A 17,376-nucleotide genomic window follows, 5' to 3' on the forward strand; every position below is an offset into this window, starting at 1 on the left:
AAATTTATCATCTCTTAATTTATTAAACTTAAAAAAACAAATGAAAGAGCTTTCAATGGCCAAATCTGGAATAATTTGAGAAATAAAGTATAGAATAAATATACATGAGTCCATAATTATATACCTGAATGATTGAATAAACTAATGGGAGACATAGATCTCCATGCAGAATAATTCTAAATTATTTATGAAGATATCCCATACTCAAAATTATGGGGCGTAACTCCCACAATCTCAATGTGGCTATACATGGTGACTTCCTTCCAAAGAGGATAGTATATAAGAGGGAAAATGGGAAATTTACAGTGGAGAAGCCTGAAAAGCAATACATCACTCAGGTGATAAACATGAACATCAACAGTTTTAAGTCATGATGATAGTGGATACAATGAGAATGACACTTTACCTCTATAGTCTCCTTCATCAAAATTTATAACATCAATCTAATAATGAGGAAAAATAAAAATCCCAAATGAAAAATATGTATAAAGCACTTGACCAGCACTTCCCAAAACTTTTCTGATCAGAAAAAACAAAAACAAAAACAAACAAGAAAGTCTGACAAACTGTCACAGTCAAGAAGTGCTTAAGGACATATGAAAACTAAATGTACTGTAATATCCTAAATGAGATCCTGGACAGGATCATCAAGATATTAAGGACAAAACAGGAAATTCGGTAAAAACTAAGGAAATATGAATAAAATATATATCAGTTAACAATAATGTGTCAATCAATATTGGTTCATTAATCTTTACAAATGTACTATACTAGTAAGATGGTGACAATGGTTTATATGGAAACTCCCTGTACTATTTTTACAATTTTCCTATAAAGCTAAACATACTCTAAGAATTTTTTAAAAAGTATTAAAACAAAAAACAATTCTCAAGTACTTTTTAAAAAAATATTTATTTATTTATTTATTTATTTATTTATTTATTTATTTATTTATTTATTATTTGAGAGAGAGAGAGAGAGAGAGAGAACACAAGCAGGATGGAGGGGCAGAGGTAGAGGGAGAAGCAGACTCCCTGATGAGCAGGGAGGGGAAGTCCCATTAAAACATGATCTTAGGACCCCTGGATCATGATCTGAGCCAAAGGTGGGTGCTTAACTGACTTAACTACCCAAGTGCTCCTCAACTACCTCTGATTATAGATGGTGATGTACTTGAAGAAAATAAACAATGACATGAAAAATAAATCAGAAACTTCATCTTAAGCAGTAAAAGAGCTACAAAGTAAAATCAAAACCCTTCAAAAGTACCCAGAAAATATATTGCTACAAGTGAATTTAAGTGAGAAAAATGTGTATTACCATTTTATACAAGTTTCTAAGAATCCCAACAACAGAATTTATTTTTTAGGTATGACATGAATGAAAATTTAATTCAGTGATCTTTGATACAGATAACAATAGCAAGAGGGAGAGGCAAAAGTGGCAAGAGCAAGAGCATAATTAAAAATCTTCTAAAAAACAAAAGGTGCTTTAACTGGCAAATCCTATTAAAAAAACAACTAAACAGTAAGGAAATGGTCAACAAAACTAAAAGGCAACCTACAAAATGGGAGAAGATATTTGCAAATGATGTATCAGATAAAGGGCTAGTATTCAAGATCTATAAAGAACTTATCAAACTCAACACCCTAAAAATAAACAATATAGTCGAGAAATGGGACAAGAAGACATGGGCAGGCATTTCTTCAAAGAAGACCTACAAAGAAGAACAACAGGCACATGAAAAAATGCTCCACACTACTTTTATCAGGGAAATACATATCAAAACAACAGTGAGGTATCACTTTACACCAGTGAGAATGGCTAAAATCGATGAGACAGGAAACAACAAATTTGGCAAGGATATGGAGAAAGGAGAACTCTTGCACTGTTGGTGGGAATGCAAGCTGGTGCAGCCACTTTGGAAAAACAATGAGGAGGTTCTTCAAAAAGTTAAAAATAGAGCTACCCTATGACTCGGCAAGTGCACTACTGGTTATTTACCCCCAAAATATAATGAAATGAAGGAGCACCTGCACCCAATGTTAATAGCGGCAATGTCCACAATAGCCAAACTGTGGAAGGAGCTGATATGTCCATGGACAGATGAATGGACAAAGATGTGGTATATACATACAACGGAATAGTATTCAGCCATCAGAAAGATGAATATTTACCATTTGCATTGACATGGATGGAACTGGAGGATATTTTTTTTCCTTTTTTTAAAAGATTTTATTTATTTATTAATGAGAGACACAGAGAGAGGCAGAGACATAGGCAAAGGGAAGAGAAGCAGGCTCCATGCCAAAGCCCAATGTCGGACTCAATCCCAGAACTCCAGGATCAGACGCTCAACCGCTGAGCCACCTAGGCATACTAGAACTGGAGGGTATTATGTTAAGTATAATAAGCCAATTGGAGAAAAACAATTATCATATGGTTTCACTCATATGCGGAATATAAAAAAAAATAGCGCAAGGGACCATAAGGGAGGAAGGGAAACTGAATGGGGAAAAATTAGAGAGGAAGACAAGCAATGAGAGACTCTTAACTCTGGGAAACCACCTCCAGAGTTGCTTAAGGTGATGTGTGGGGTGCATGGGGTAACTGGATGACAGGCATTAGAAAGAAAATATGATGTGATAAGCATTGAGTGTTGTACTCAATGTTGGCAAATTGAAACTAAATTAAAAAAAAGAGTAAGTAATACCAATTTTTGAAATATTTTTCAATAACTAGTGGGATTTATCCCACAAATGTAAGATGGGTTAAACTTTGGAAAATTTATTAACATAATACACCAAATTGATGGAGAAAGGACAAAAAAAATATTATCATCTCAACAGATGCATGAAAAATATTTGGCCAAATCTAACACTCACAAAAAAGGAATAAAAGGGAAATTTCTCAATCTGATCAATATAATCCACAAAAAACTCTATAGCTAATATTATATTGATAATAAAAGACTTACTGCTTTTTTCCTAAGGTCAGAAACAATGAATAAAACTCTATCCCAACTAAAAAAAATGATAAAGACACAACTTACCAATATCAGGAAGAAAAGAGGCATATTATACAGATCCCACAGACATTATAAGGATAATATGTGACAACTATGAAAAGTTCTGTGCAAATAAATTTTATAACTTAGATAAAATTAACCTATTCCTGAAAAACCAAACTCCCAAAATCACTCAAAAAGAAATAGATTACACAGCTATTTTAACAAAGGAACTGAATTCATACTCAAAATTTTCCAAAAAAGAAAGCTTCACCCCCTATGGCTTTACTGGTAAATTCTACCATCTATTTGAGGGAGAAACAATAGCAATTCTACACAATTCCCAAAATAAAAAATAGCCATTATGTTTTAAATTTCAAGAGTCCTAACATGATACAAAGTTTGATTATAACTTCATTTATTTCATGGCATTCCTGAGTACCAACTCAGTACAAACATTGGCCAAGATGTTTTTATAATCCCTGAAATTATTGTTAGCTCCAGAATTTAATAACCCTTGAGATATTTGGATATTTTGCTTTCCCTTGACTCCAGTTGCCTTGGAAGCCAACTACTGATTATATTGGAAACGACTCTAAAGAACACTCAACAATTGAGGGTAGTGTTAGAGTATCTTCCCTCAAGCATATACTGACTTCATTCAAAGGGCTTTGTGTGTCAGACACAGACCTGGGTGAAAGCCCATGACTGTCTATGGTGGTAGTTAAATTAGATTTATTTTCCAAAGGCATGGACACCTCGTACTTTTCTCAGTTTATTTAAATTCTGTGGTAGTTCTGTGAATGGGTTGCCTGTTGATTTCTTCCCTAAAAGCTCCATGATTAATTCACCATTTCCAAAATACATAGCATGTATACGACTTGCTGAATTCAACTTAGTATGCCTACTCCATTGCTTGTTATATTACCCTTATAAACATGTACATTGATCAGTTAAATGCAGTGAATGGACTCAAATGTCTCTGCTTCTTTTTTGTTTCTGCTGATATCAGAGAGTCTTTATGACAACACTTATTTTCTATATTCCCAACTTGAAAAGAAAAAAAAAATGATTTTTAAAAGAATCTGGCATTTCTCCACCAACTTTTCTTCATGGCATTGCATGAGAAAAGGGAGTTTTGTAGGGGATCCAAAAGAATTTTGCTTAGGACAGATGTAACTCAGAATTCCAGTTTCTTAAAGTTGAATTATAGTAAAACTTTCTACTTGATTATTATATAAATAATTACCATTATTTTATTTTTTTAAAGATTTTATTCATTCATGAGAGATACAGAAAGAGAGAGAGGCAAAGACACAGGCAGAGGGAAAGCAGGCTCCATGCAGGGAGCCTGACGTGGGACTGGATCCCGGGTTTCCAGGATCATGCCCTGGGCTGAAGGCAGCGCTAAACCGCTGAGCCACCAGGACTGCCCAAATAATTACCATTAAAGTTATGATGTGATATTATTAATTTAGCTAATTCAATAGCATAAGGAAATATTATTTTGTGATAATTTATAGTCTTTATGGGAGTTTTGGCTAGTTATCCCACACTTCTATTTCTGTTATTCATAATCATGTTAGCATCTTCATATTATGTTATGTCCCAGAACTTCAGATGTGGAAAAGGACCCAGGGCTATTCTTCATCTAATAGAAACCAGTGTATCTCAAGAATCATCGTATTTCCTGGGGCTTAGTTTTGGAAGATCAAGGTGTATACTCCTTTTGAATGCCACTCTATTTCCACATATTCTGATGATATTTCTCCAGGGCCAAGGGGTTTTAATCAAAAACAAAATAAGCTTTTATACAGATTTTATTAAAGATATTACTAAATATACCAGAATCTTGGTTTTTGAAGCATAAATAGCAATATTATGACACTGTTATACTTTACATTCGAATAGCTAAAACCTTACCCTTAAACACAGAATATCATGGGGTAGTATTAATTATAGGAATGAAAAACATATCCATATACATATTTGGCATATATATATTTGCACAGTCCTCATTTCAGGTTATAAGATAAGCATTTTCAAAAATATATCTTTAGTATTTTGGTAAAAACTTTAAATAAATAACCTCTCCGGAAATTATAGCTAGAAACCTGAACTGTCAATTAAAGGCAAGTTTCTAATGCCAAAATTGGTCCAAAAATGTAAGTTTCACCTTTAAAATAATATTCTTTTTAAAGAAATTTATATTTCAGTGCATATGTTATAATTTGAAACATTTTATTCATATCTCCATTATAACATTGAAGACCCAATATCATCCCTCTTCCCCTCCCAATGTCTAAACTAAGAAATAAAACATTTACTCTAAAAAAAAACCTGTAGAAACAAAAAAGGAAGCTTTATTTCCAATGTAAAGTATATTGGAGAATTTGGCTTAGGTGTGAGAGCCAAGAGGACTTGTTATCTATTTCCCAGTCTTAACCTGTGGGTAGCCCACTGGAAAATAGATGGAGTGAACAAAATAGGTATTTTTTTTCTAGGTCATTGCCTCCAATGGACTGATTTTTGTTCTATGTTCAAAATTTATACAGATTAGTTTTCCTAAATCCAGAAACATAAATAAATGCTACCACCATCATGAGGTAACTTGTTCTACTTCTATCTATGGGAAGAGTAAAAGGATTTGGTCAAAGATAGAGTCTCAAAAACATTTTCTCCTCTTTGAGTAAGAATAGAATGGTGCAGTGGCTTTATAATATGTTAACTTGCTAGGCTGAACTATTTACTTTCCAGAATTTCCAATTGTATTTATTTTTTTAAGATTTTATTTATTTATTCATGAGAGACACAGAGAGAGAGGCAGAGACCTAGGCAGAGGGAAAGCAGGCTCCATGCAGGGAACCTGATGTGGGACTCGATCCTGGGACTCCAGGATCACACCCTGAGCCAACGGAAGATTCTCAACTGCTGAGCCACCCAGGCATCCCCTGATTGTATTTCTTATAAAGGTAGGATACAAGAAAGAATCTTGGGTGATTTTGAGTGCGAAGGGAAGCAAAAATCATTTTGTAACTCACACACATTCTTGTTAACCTCCTGACTCATCTTCTTGGCTTAAAGCAATGAGTAAGTCTGCACCTGCTCTGCTTTCCCATAGATCCTCCTTCAGCTTTTCCCACTACTGAGTCAAGAGTGAGTGATGTGCATTGGATGTTATATATAGGTGATGAATCAATAAATTCTTCTCCTGAAACCAATACCATGCTATATGTTAACCAGAATTTAAATAAAAACTTAATAAAAAAAAGTGCTTAGTTCTGTGATGACGGGCTCTTGCTACTGAAGGATACAGTAGTTGTCAAGGTCAGAAACTACAAAAATTGACACAGGCTTTATTTTCTTTTTGTGGGGCTCCAGTTCATGCATGTGCATCCATCCTGTCTTTGATTGGCTCTTTATTCATCTTTACTTCCTGATGGCCTGCTCTGTAAATTTGAAGATCTAGCAATAGATGCAGAATCAAGAGACTTTCCAAGATAGTTTATCAAGTTCCTGTAATTTTTTTAGATCAATTACTTGTAATGAATTGCCTTAAGAACTTTTCTTTTTAAACATTTCTAAGTCTCTGTCCTTTCAGCTCTTTGGGTTATAATTAAACTGATGTTCAACCAGGATTATGGCGATTATCTTTAGATAAAGAAACAAAAATCGATCAATCTCCTATCTTCATAAGTATGTTCACACTTCACAAACTGCCCTTTGTAAATATTCATAGAACTGTTTTTGAGCAGTGGATTTTTTGTCTTCATGAATCAAACAACAAATGAGGTATATCCACTGTATGGATATACCTCATGAACTCAAACTTGAAAACCCGTCCCCTATGTTATTTCCTTTCCCAAAATAATCTGCAATTCCTAATCACATGTTTTATCTACAATGAAAAGAAATAATTAAACATTACAGCCATGTCAAAAATAACATGCAAGTAGCATGGAGAAGCTACACATTTGCTTTATACACTTCATTATCAAATTTCCAGGGAGAAATTAAAGTCCTCTTACATGTTAAAACCCAATGACTGAAAGGAATTAAAAATAAAACCAAAGTATTTTGATCTTGTGAGTTAAAAATTCCAAAGAAATTAAAATCAGCTCCCCTCCCCCTAATTTTGTTTGATCTTAACCTGAGGACTTTTTGAAATTTCTTCAACATTGCCGAATAGGTGCATAAATATGTGTCCTTCAGGACCTCAGAAGTTGAATTATTTCAGTGCTGTGTCTCTGTTGCCACTCATGTTATGTTAGTATTATAGTGTACTGGGAAACACAATAGTATCCTATGACTTTATGCTCACCTATTGTTCTTAGATTGCAACTTACTACCTAGTCTTTGGAAATTATTCCAGGCTATCTCACTTTCCTGTTGTCCCAAAAGCTGTGATTGATAATGTACAAGCTTATCCAACCTCTAAGAATGTGAAAGAGGTACAAGTTTTTGCAGGAATTTTGGACGTTTAGAAGACTTTTACTACCCACTTGGCACAGTGCCCCCACCCTTTACCACCTGGTAAAGAAAGGGCACTGTCATGAGCATACTACAAAGGCACACACATGAATTGTGGCTTTCCACAATGTTAGCTTTATTAAATTATAAAACAAAGTAGATAACAATTATAAAACAGGTTCCAGATTCCAAACGCAATGACAATTCACCATATGACTAAACTTGGCCTCTTACATGGCACACAGAACAGGACATTAGACAAGCCACACAACAAATAAGATAAAAAAAAAGAAGAGTGTAGGAAATTAACAAACCAAATGTGAAGTCAGTCTGTGGGTGCGCACTTGAGATAAGGCCTCAGTCTGGTCTGGGTCAGTTCTGGGCACTTACTACTTCTTATGTTCTGGCAGTTATGGATCTCAGTTCTGTTTGGAGATCACTTGGGCAGAGTCTACAGTAGTAGCTGCCTTTTTTAAGTGGTCACACATAGAGGGGTAAGGTCTGAAGAGTCTGACAGTTTTCTGCCCAAATCCTCCCCTTTATAAAGGGATTTAATCAATTTTGGATCTCTGCACACTTGCACACCTCCTCTGGTTCTGCTCATTATCGGTTCTGAGATGTCAGAACATTGGTTCATTGGTTACATTGGTCCCAGCTATATCTTGTAGTTGCAGTACCTTAACTGCTTACATCATTGCTTGACACAGGTTCCTGCTTGACATGAAAGACTCCATTTTGTTCTCTATGTGCATATAAAGGACTAAGGATCAGGGAAATGGCCAGAATACTAATGAAAATACCAATGAAATAGATTAAAGCTGTGGACATCTCCTAAGCTATCATTTGATTTAGATGTCCTCTAACTCCAAAAGGTATAAGTTTTGCAATGTGGCAAAAACAACCAATGGGGAGAATACCCCTGGGATTTTGGTCCCAGCTCTGGAAAGGATCAAAAACCTGCTATAACCCCATACAGTAACAGCTCCTAGCTGTATACATAGCACTCCTCTGGATAGAGTCTCTCATACAACACCCATTGTAGTAGCCAGTGTGCTGAGCCCAAACTGGTCTGGCTGGTGATTAAACATAAGCCCCTGCCACTAACCCTTTGCAGTGAGAGTTGGGCTACTCTAAAGGTATTAACCCTATGGCTGGCACAATGGGAAGCCAAGAGATAGATGATCAAAATTATCCCTTGTGGGGCCAGGAAGTATATGAAAAAGACATTTGGGTCCATTTGCAAGATCCTGAGGCAATCCTCACTAGCAATCAAGAAGCCGATGCCCCAGTTCAGGTACAAGCCTTATCTACCACTGACCCCTCAGCAGATATGAGAAATTGGGTGCATGAACAGAATGGCCACCTCGGTGCCTGAATAAGATGACATATTGCCAAGGATACGGGATTGCCTTTGAAGTATAGAGACTTGGTTAATGCATAACAGCATCTAAACAATTCCCAAAGAAACTGCCAAAAAAATCTGGGGCTTGTCTACCAGAGTTCCCAGCTGATGAGGAATTGGCAAATTGATTTTATTGGCTCCCTCCTTCTTAGGGTATTAAATATGCTGTGGTTTATGAGAACACTGTACCTGGCCTAATCTAAGCTTTTTTGCCTGCAACCCTGCAGTCCACCATGAGGGGAGTAAAGGAACTGAGTTCCATATATGGATATCCTTGTTGAATAGATAATAATCAGGGATCACATTTCAAAGGTCATGATATGCAAGATTGAGCAAAAGAGCATGACTTTGAATGGAGGTTCCATCTCCACTATAACCCACAAGCAATATGGTTGGTAAAATGACAAAATGAAATATTAAAGCAGCCAATTAAATTGTTAATGGGTAAAACCATTGGTTGAGTAAACTAAAATATTATTCCAGGCTTTAATATATTTAAATGTTCAACTAGTAGGGTCTATTGCCCCATATACCAGAATGGGAAGCCTTGCCTTCACACCCAATAGTGCAAAAGTGTGGAAATCATGGTAAACAGCTATTGCCCCAAGTCTCTTGGTAAATTGACACATTATGCTGCTGAGGACACCAAGTCCCATCACACCTGAAAAGAATTATCTACTGGAATTTGCAATGGAACATCCTACTGGAATGGGTGAATTACTTTGCACCGCCGAGTGAGGGGGAACCACTCAACTTTCACTGGGATCCCATTGCCTTCCTGCGAACTGGATCTAAGGAAACCCACTATACATAGTATGGAACATGTTCAATTGAAGGAGGGGAACAACTGTGAATCCTGGTGTGGCATATCCCACCCCAGGCCATCTCCTCAGGCCTGACAGTGCTGTCCCACACAGTCAACACATATGGTATATACATACAACTAGGTCAAATTAGTAAAGCTACCAACATCTCTTCAAGGCTGGAGGTGGGTGGGAATATTCTGTTTTGGATTATCATTTGGCTGCTATCTTTGTTCTCTCCATTGGCCTAGAGGACATTATAACAAACATGAAAATCCTTGTTAATTTACTCCACAAGTCTTAAATGATAGCCAACAAAGTCTCTCCTTACTGAATACTGAAATGTTTCTGTTGAGAAGAGCTGTCCTCCAAAATAAAATGGCCTTCAACTTTATTACTGCATTACAAGGGGACACTTGTGCCATTATCCAAACAGAATATTATGTGTTAATACCTGATGAGTCTGCTAATAAATCATCTTTATTAAATTGTATGGATACAAATGAATGCCCTGAGTGATCCAACCTCCAACCTAAGGGATTTAATAAATCAAGGGTTTGAATCCTAGGGCTCTCAGTAGAAAAAGTTGTCAGTGATTTGGAGAATTATTGTCTTACTCTGTGTTTTCTCTTGTGTGTGCCTGTATTGTTGCTGTGGCATCTGCCTCCAATGCATCCAGCCAGCCTCCAAAAGAGCATGGCCTTGCTAAGAAAACCCTTACTGACGGCTCAGGAGCCACTACAGAAAAAAAAAAGGTCACATGATATTATAAGAGCTGGTCCTGAAGAATGAAATGTTGGAGAATATCAAGAGGCCATTACTGTTGATTGACCCCTGACCTGAACCGAAGCTCTCAGAAGCTCCTTACCTCTTCCTCCCTGGAACATGTGTTCTGCTTCCCTGCCCCACACCTACAGGCCACTCCAAGAACATAGACTTGAGATGATGGTGTGATGTAGAGAACACCTACATACTATTTGTGACTCAACCCAGTTAAGGTCTCTTTATAAACTCTTAAGTGTGGAGATCCTTTGATGTCCTGCCACACAAGACAAGCCTTGTACATAAGATCCTTCTGCTTATTAAAACTGCAACCTAGTAATGTGGAGTGGCCTGTGTCTTTCTTCGGTCTCTCTCTGCATTCGGAGTACAGAATGCCAGTTTCAGATTATACCAGAGAAGATCCCAGAAGGGTTACTAACCAATGTTACTCTACCTCCTGAGTGAAACAATGCAACTGTAGATGTCTCTGAAATGCCATAATAAAATAACAGACTGTTTGAAAAAAGATTTCCCTTTTCTCATATTTGACCAAATATAAGATTGATGTTCATTGAATAAACAAGTTCAAAACCAAATACATTCCTTTTCTTATTTTTTTAAAATTTTTTTAATTGGAGTTCAATTTGCCAACATATAGCATATCACCCAGTGCTCATCCCGTCAAGTGTCCCCCATCACCCAGTCACTCCATTCCCCGCCCACCGCCCTTTCCACCACCCCTTGTTCCTTTCCCAAAGTAGGTTTCTCTTATGTTCTGTCACATTCTCTGATATTTTCCACTCATTTTCTCTCCTTTACCCTTTATTCCCTTTCATTAATTTTTATATTCCCCAAATGAATGAGACCATATAATGTTTGTCCTTCTCCAACTGACTTATTTCACTCAGCATAATACCCTCCAGTTCCCTACACGTTGAAGCAAATGGTGGGTATTTGTCATTTCTAATGGCTGAGTAATATTCCATCATATACAGAGACCACATCTTCTTTATCCATTCATCTTTTGATGGACACCGAGGCTCCTTCCACAGTTTGGCTATTGTGGACATTGCTGCTATAAACATCGGGGTGCAGGTGTCCCGGCATTTCACTGCATCTGTATCTTTGGGGTAAATCCCCAGCAATCCAATTGCTGGGTCGGAGGGCAGATCTATTTTTAACTCTTTGAGGAACCTCCACACAGTTTTCCGGAGTGGTTGTACCAGTTCACATTCCCACCAACAGTGCAAGAGGGTTCCCCCTTCTCAACATTCTCTCCAACATTTGTTGTTTCCTTTCTAGTTAATTTTCACCATTTTCACTGGTGTGAGGTGACATCTCATTGTGGTTTTGATTTGTATTTCTCTGATGGCCAGTGATGTGGAGCATTTTCTCATGTGCTGGTTGGCCATGTCTATGTCTTCCTCTGTGAGATTTCTGTTCCTGTCATTTGCCCATTTCATGATTGGATTGTTTGCTTCTTTGCTGTTCAGTTTAATAAGTTCTTTATAGATCTTGGATACTGGCCTTTTATCTGATATATCATTTGCAAATATCTTCTCCCATTCTGTAGGTTGTCTTTTAGTTTTGTTGACTGTTTCTTTTGCTGTGCAGAAGCTTTCTATCTTGATTAAGTCCCAAAAATTCATTTTTGCTTTTCTTTCCCTTGCCTTCATAGATGTGTCTTGCAAGAAGTTGCTGTGGCCAAGTTCAAAAAGGGTGTTGCCTGTGTTCTCCTCTAGGGTTTTGATGGATTCTTGTCTCACATTTAGGTCTTTCATCCAGTTTGAGTTTATCCTTGTGTATGGTGTAAGAGAATGGTCTAGTTTCATTATTCTGCAGGTGGCTGTCCACTTTTCCCAGCACCATTTATTGAAGAGACTGTCCTTTTTTCAGTGGATATTCTTTCCTCTTTGTCAAAGATGAGTTAACCATAGAATTGAGGACCCATTTCTGAGTTCTCTATTCTGTTCCATTGATCTATGAGTCTGTTTTTATGCCAGTACCACACTATCTTGATGATCACAGCTTTGTAGTACAACCTGAAATCTGTAATTGTGATGGCCCCAGCTCTGGTTTTCTTTTTCAATATTCCCCTGGCTATTCGGGGTCTTTTCTTTTTCCACACAAATCTTAAGATGATTTGTTCCAACCCTCTGAAGAAAGTCCATGGTGTTTTGATAGAGGTTGCATTAAACGTGTATATTGCCCTGGGTAACATTGACATTTTCACAATATTAATTCTGCCAATCCATGAGCATGGAATATTTTTCCATCTTTTTGTGCCTTCCTCAATTTCTTTCAGAAATGTTCTGTAGTTTTTAGGGTATAGATCCTTTACCTCTTTGGTTAGGTTTATTCGTAGGTATCTTATGCTTTTGGGTGCAATTGTAAATGGGATTGACTCCTTAATTTCTCTTTCTTCAGTCTCATTGTTAGTATATAGAAATGCCACTGATTTCTGGGCATTGATTTTGTATGCTGCCACACTGCTGAATTGCTGTATGTGTTCTAGCAGTCTTGGGGAGGAGTCTTTTGGGTTTTCTATGTACAGTGTCATGTCATCTGAAAAGAGGGAGAGTTTGACTTCTTCTTTGCCAATTTGAATGCCTTTTATTTCTTTTTGTTGCCTGATCATTGAGGCAGTGTTGAATAGCACTATGTTAGCACTATGTTGAATAGCAGTGGTGGGAGTGGACATCCTTGTCGTGTTCCTAATCTTAGGGGAAAGGCTCCCGGTATTTCCCCACTGAGAATATTTGCTGTGGGCTTTTTGTAGATGGCTTTTAAGATATTGAGGAATGTTCCCTGTATCCCTACACTCTGAAGAGTTTTGATCAGGAATGGATGCTGTATTTTGTCAAATGCTTTCTCTGCATCTATTGAGAGGATCATATCATTCTTGTTTTTTCTTTTGTTGATATGATCTATCACATTGATTGCTTTAAGCTTTGCAAGTGTTGAACCAGCCTTGCATCCCGGGGAAAAATCCCACTTGGTCATGGTGAATAATTTTCTTAATGTACGGTTGCATTTTATTGGCTAGTATCTTGTTGAGAATTTTTGCATCTGTGTTCATCAGGGATATTGGTCTATAATTCTCCTTTTTGGTGGGATCTTTGTCTGATTTTGGAATTAAGGTGATGCTGGCCTCATAGAACGAGTTTGGAAGTATTCCATCTCTTTCTATCTTTCTGAACAGTTTTAGTAGAATAAGTACAGTTTCTTCTTTAAACATTTGATAGAATTCTCCAGGGAAGCCATCTGACCCTGGACTTTTGTGTCTTGGGAGGATTTTGATGACTGCTTCAATTTCCTCCCTGGTTATCGGCCTGTTCAGGTTTTCTATTTCTTTCTGTTCCAGTTTTGGTAGTTTGTGTTTTCCAGAAATGCATCCATTTCTTCTATTGCCTAATTTATTGGCATATAGCTGCTCATAATAAGTTTTTAAAATCATTTGTATTTCTATGGTACTGGTGGTGATATATACTTTTTCATTTGTAATTTTATTAATTTGAGTATTTTCTCTTGTTTTTAATGAAGTTGGATAGTGGTTTATCTATCTTATTAATTCTTTCAAAGGCCCAACTCCTGGTTTTGTTGATCTATTCTACAGTTCTTCTGGTCTCTATTTCATGGAGTTCTGCTCAAATCTTTATTAACTGTCTTCTTCTGCTGGGTGTAGGTTTTATTTGCTGTTCTTTCTCCAGTTCCTTTACATGCAAGGTAAGCTTTTGTATTTGAGTGTTTTCCAGTTTTTTGAGGGATGTTTGTATTGCGATGTATTTCCCTCTGAGGACTGCTTTTGCTGTATCCCAAAGAAAGATTTTGAACTTTGTATCTTTATTCTCATTAGTTTCCTTGCATCTTTTAAATTCTTTTCTAATTCTCTGGTTGACCCTTTCATCTTTTAGCAGGATGGTCTTTAACCTCCACGTGTTTGAGTTTCTTCCAAATTTCTTCTTATGATTAAGTTCAAGTTTCAAAGCATTATGGTCCCAATCCTTCGGTATCAGTTAAGACCTGATTTGTGACCCAGTGTGTGGTCTATTCTGGAGAAAGTTCCATGTGCACTTGAGAAGAATGTGTATTCAGTTGCATTTGGATGTAATGTTCTGTAAATATCTCTGAAATCTATCTGGTCCAGTGTATCATTTAAGGCTCTTGTTTCTTTGGAGATATTGTGCTTAGAAGATCTGTCATTTGCAGAAAGCGCCGTGTTGAGGTCTCCCAGGATAAATGTATTATTATCTAAGTGTGTCTTAACTTTGGTTATTAATTAATTGATATACTTGGCAGCTCCCACATTAGAAGCATAAATATTCATGATTGTTAGGTCCTATTGTTGAATACATCCTTTAAGTATGATATACTGTCCCTCTTCATCTCTTACTACAGTCTTTGGGATAAACTTTAATTTATCTGATATGAGGATTGCGACCCCTGTTTTCTTTTGAGGATCATTTGAATGGTAAATGGTTCTCCAACCTTTCATTTTCAGGCTGTAGGTGTCCTTAGGTCTAAAACGAGTCTCTTGTAGTCAGCAAATAGATGGGTCTTGCTTTTTTATCCAGTCTGAAACCCTACGCCTTTTGATGAGATCATTAAGCTCATTCATGTTCAGAGTTACTATTGAAAGATATGAATTTAGTGTCATCATAATACCTATTCAGTTCCTGTTTTTGTGGATTATTTCTTTGGATTTACTCTTTCTTTTACAGCATCCTCCTTAATATTTCTTGCAGAGCTGGTTTGGTGGTCACATATTCTTTAAGTTTCTGCCTATCTTGGAATCTCTTTATCTCTCCTTCTATTCTGAATGAGAGCCTTGCTGGATAAAGTATTCTTGTCTGCATGTTCTCATTTAGGACCCTGAATATATCCTGCCAGCTCTTTATGGCCTGCCAGGTCTCTGTGGAGAGATCTACTGTTAATCTAATACTTCTCCCCATATTAGTTAGGGATCTCTTGTCTCTTGCTGCTTTAAGGATTTTCTCTTTATCTTTGGAATTTGCAAGTTTCATTATTAAATGGGGTGTTGAATGGTTTTTATTGATTTTAGGGGGAGATCTCTCTATCTCCTGGATCTGAAGGCATGTTTCCCTCCCCAAGTTAGTGAGGTTCTCAGGTATGATTTATTCAAATACACTTTCTGGTCCTCTGTCCCTTGTGGCACCCTCTGGAACCCCAATTAAATGTAGATTTTTCCTTCTGAGGCTGTCATTTATTTCCCTTAACCTTTCCTCATGGTCTTTTAATTGTTTTTCTCTTTTTTCTCAGCTTCCTTCCTTGCCATCAAATTGTCTTCTATGTCACTCACTCTTTCTTCTACCTCATTAACCTTTGTCATTAGGACCTCCAGTTTGGATTGCAGCTATTTTAATTGATTTTTAATTTCAACCTGATTAGATCTAATTTCTGCAGTCTTGAAGTCTCTTGAATCCCTTATGCTTTTTTTCCAGAGCCACCAGTAGCTTTATCATTGTGCTTCTGAATTGGCTTTTTGACATCAAATTGAAATCCAAATTCTGTAACTCTGTGGGAGAGAGTACTGTTTCTGATTCTGTCTTTTGTGGTGAGTTCTTATTTCTAGTCATTTTGCTATACACAGTAAATCCCTCGACTTCCTCTTACAGCTTTCCAGCGGCTGCTGGGTCAAGAACTTGCTCTTCCTCTGTCCTTCCAGCTGGTCTTCTGGGGGAGGGGCCTGCTGTGCTGATTCTCAGGTGTGTGCACCTGGAGGGGCTGCCCCGCCCCCTGTCAGGTGCACGGCTCTGTGGGAGCTGTTTATGCTGTGAGGCCCCTGTTCCCTGGTGGACCAATCCTCCCAGGCACAGAGTGACACCAGGAGGAACAACAATAGTGGCGGGTGGCCAGGTCCCAGCCCTGGAGTCAGCTCCCGCAGTAACTACTGCAGCTCCCGGTCCGCAGGGGCCTGGATGCTCCCAGTGCAGGGGGCACTAACCTGCACAGTTCAGGGGCACCCAGTGGCAGGAGTGTCCTCAATGTCCTGGGCCCTCCGGGCCTCCACCTGTCCCAGGGGGATGCAGGATCCTGGACTATGCCCCCAGGTGCCCTGGGATCCAGGGCCTGTGCTGCTGGAATCCGGCTCCCAGGGCTGTATAGCCCCCTCTACCCGGAGCTGGCGCCTGAGCTGCTCCTGAGGCCCCACCAGGTGTGTGCTTCAGCCCTTTACCAAGCTCCAGCCACAGTGTGTGGTGTGCTCTCCCGAGGGCACACCTCCTCTGTTAGTGACACTGGGAACCTGGAGGCTCCACTGCCCCTCCTGGGGTCCTGCCCAAGTTCCCTGTGAGCACTTTTCTGTCCGGGAACATTAGTAAAGTTCCTGCTTCTCCGGGACTGGGCTTTCCTGTCCTGGAGGCTCTTGCCGCCTGGCCTCAGCTCAGCTCCTAGGGAGGCCCCTCCCCCACTGGATTATTTTTTATTTATTTTTTTCCATCTTCCTATCTTGTTAGAAGTGCAAACTCTTCTCTCTGTAGCATTCCAAATGTTCTCTTTTTAAATCTCAGGCTGAATTTGGAGATTTTCAGGATGATTTGGAAGTTATCTGGGAAGGTTGGTGGGGACAGGTGACTTGAGGACCCTACTCTTCTGCCATCTTTCTAGCTTCCTCCAAACCAAATAAATTCTTAACTGAAGAACTCATACATGCCTGTACAATTTTTCTTCCTTACAACAATCCAACAAAGAAATTTTTATTTACCAAACATTACACATGAAAGAAGCAGAGCCTTGATGAGGTTAAATAAGTTATCCAAGGTCACACAGCCAGGAAGTGCTAGAAACAATATTTAATTGTGGGCAATCTGCCTCCAGAATGTGACCCTTAAACCAATATGCTATACAAATTCATGAATAAAAATGATTCCTTGAGAAAAGATAAAATAAATTGGGGCATTTGATTCTGGTAT

Source organism: Canis lupus, chromosome 7 (assembly GCF_048164855.1).
Source record: "Canis lupus baileyi chromosome 7, mCanLup2.hap1, whole genome shotgun sequence".
NCBI classification, from domain to species: domain Eukaryota; kingdom Metazoa; phylum Chordata; class Mammalia; order Carnivora; family Canidae; genus Canis; species Canis lupus.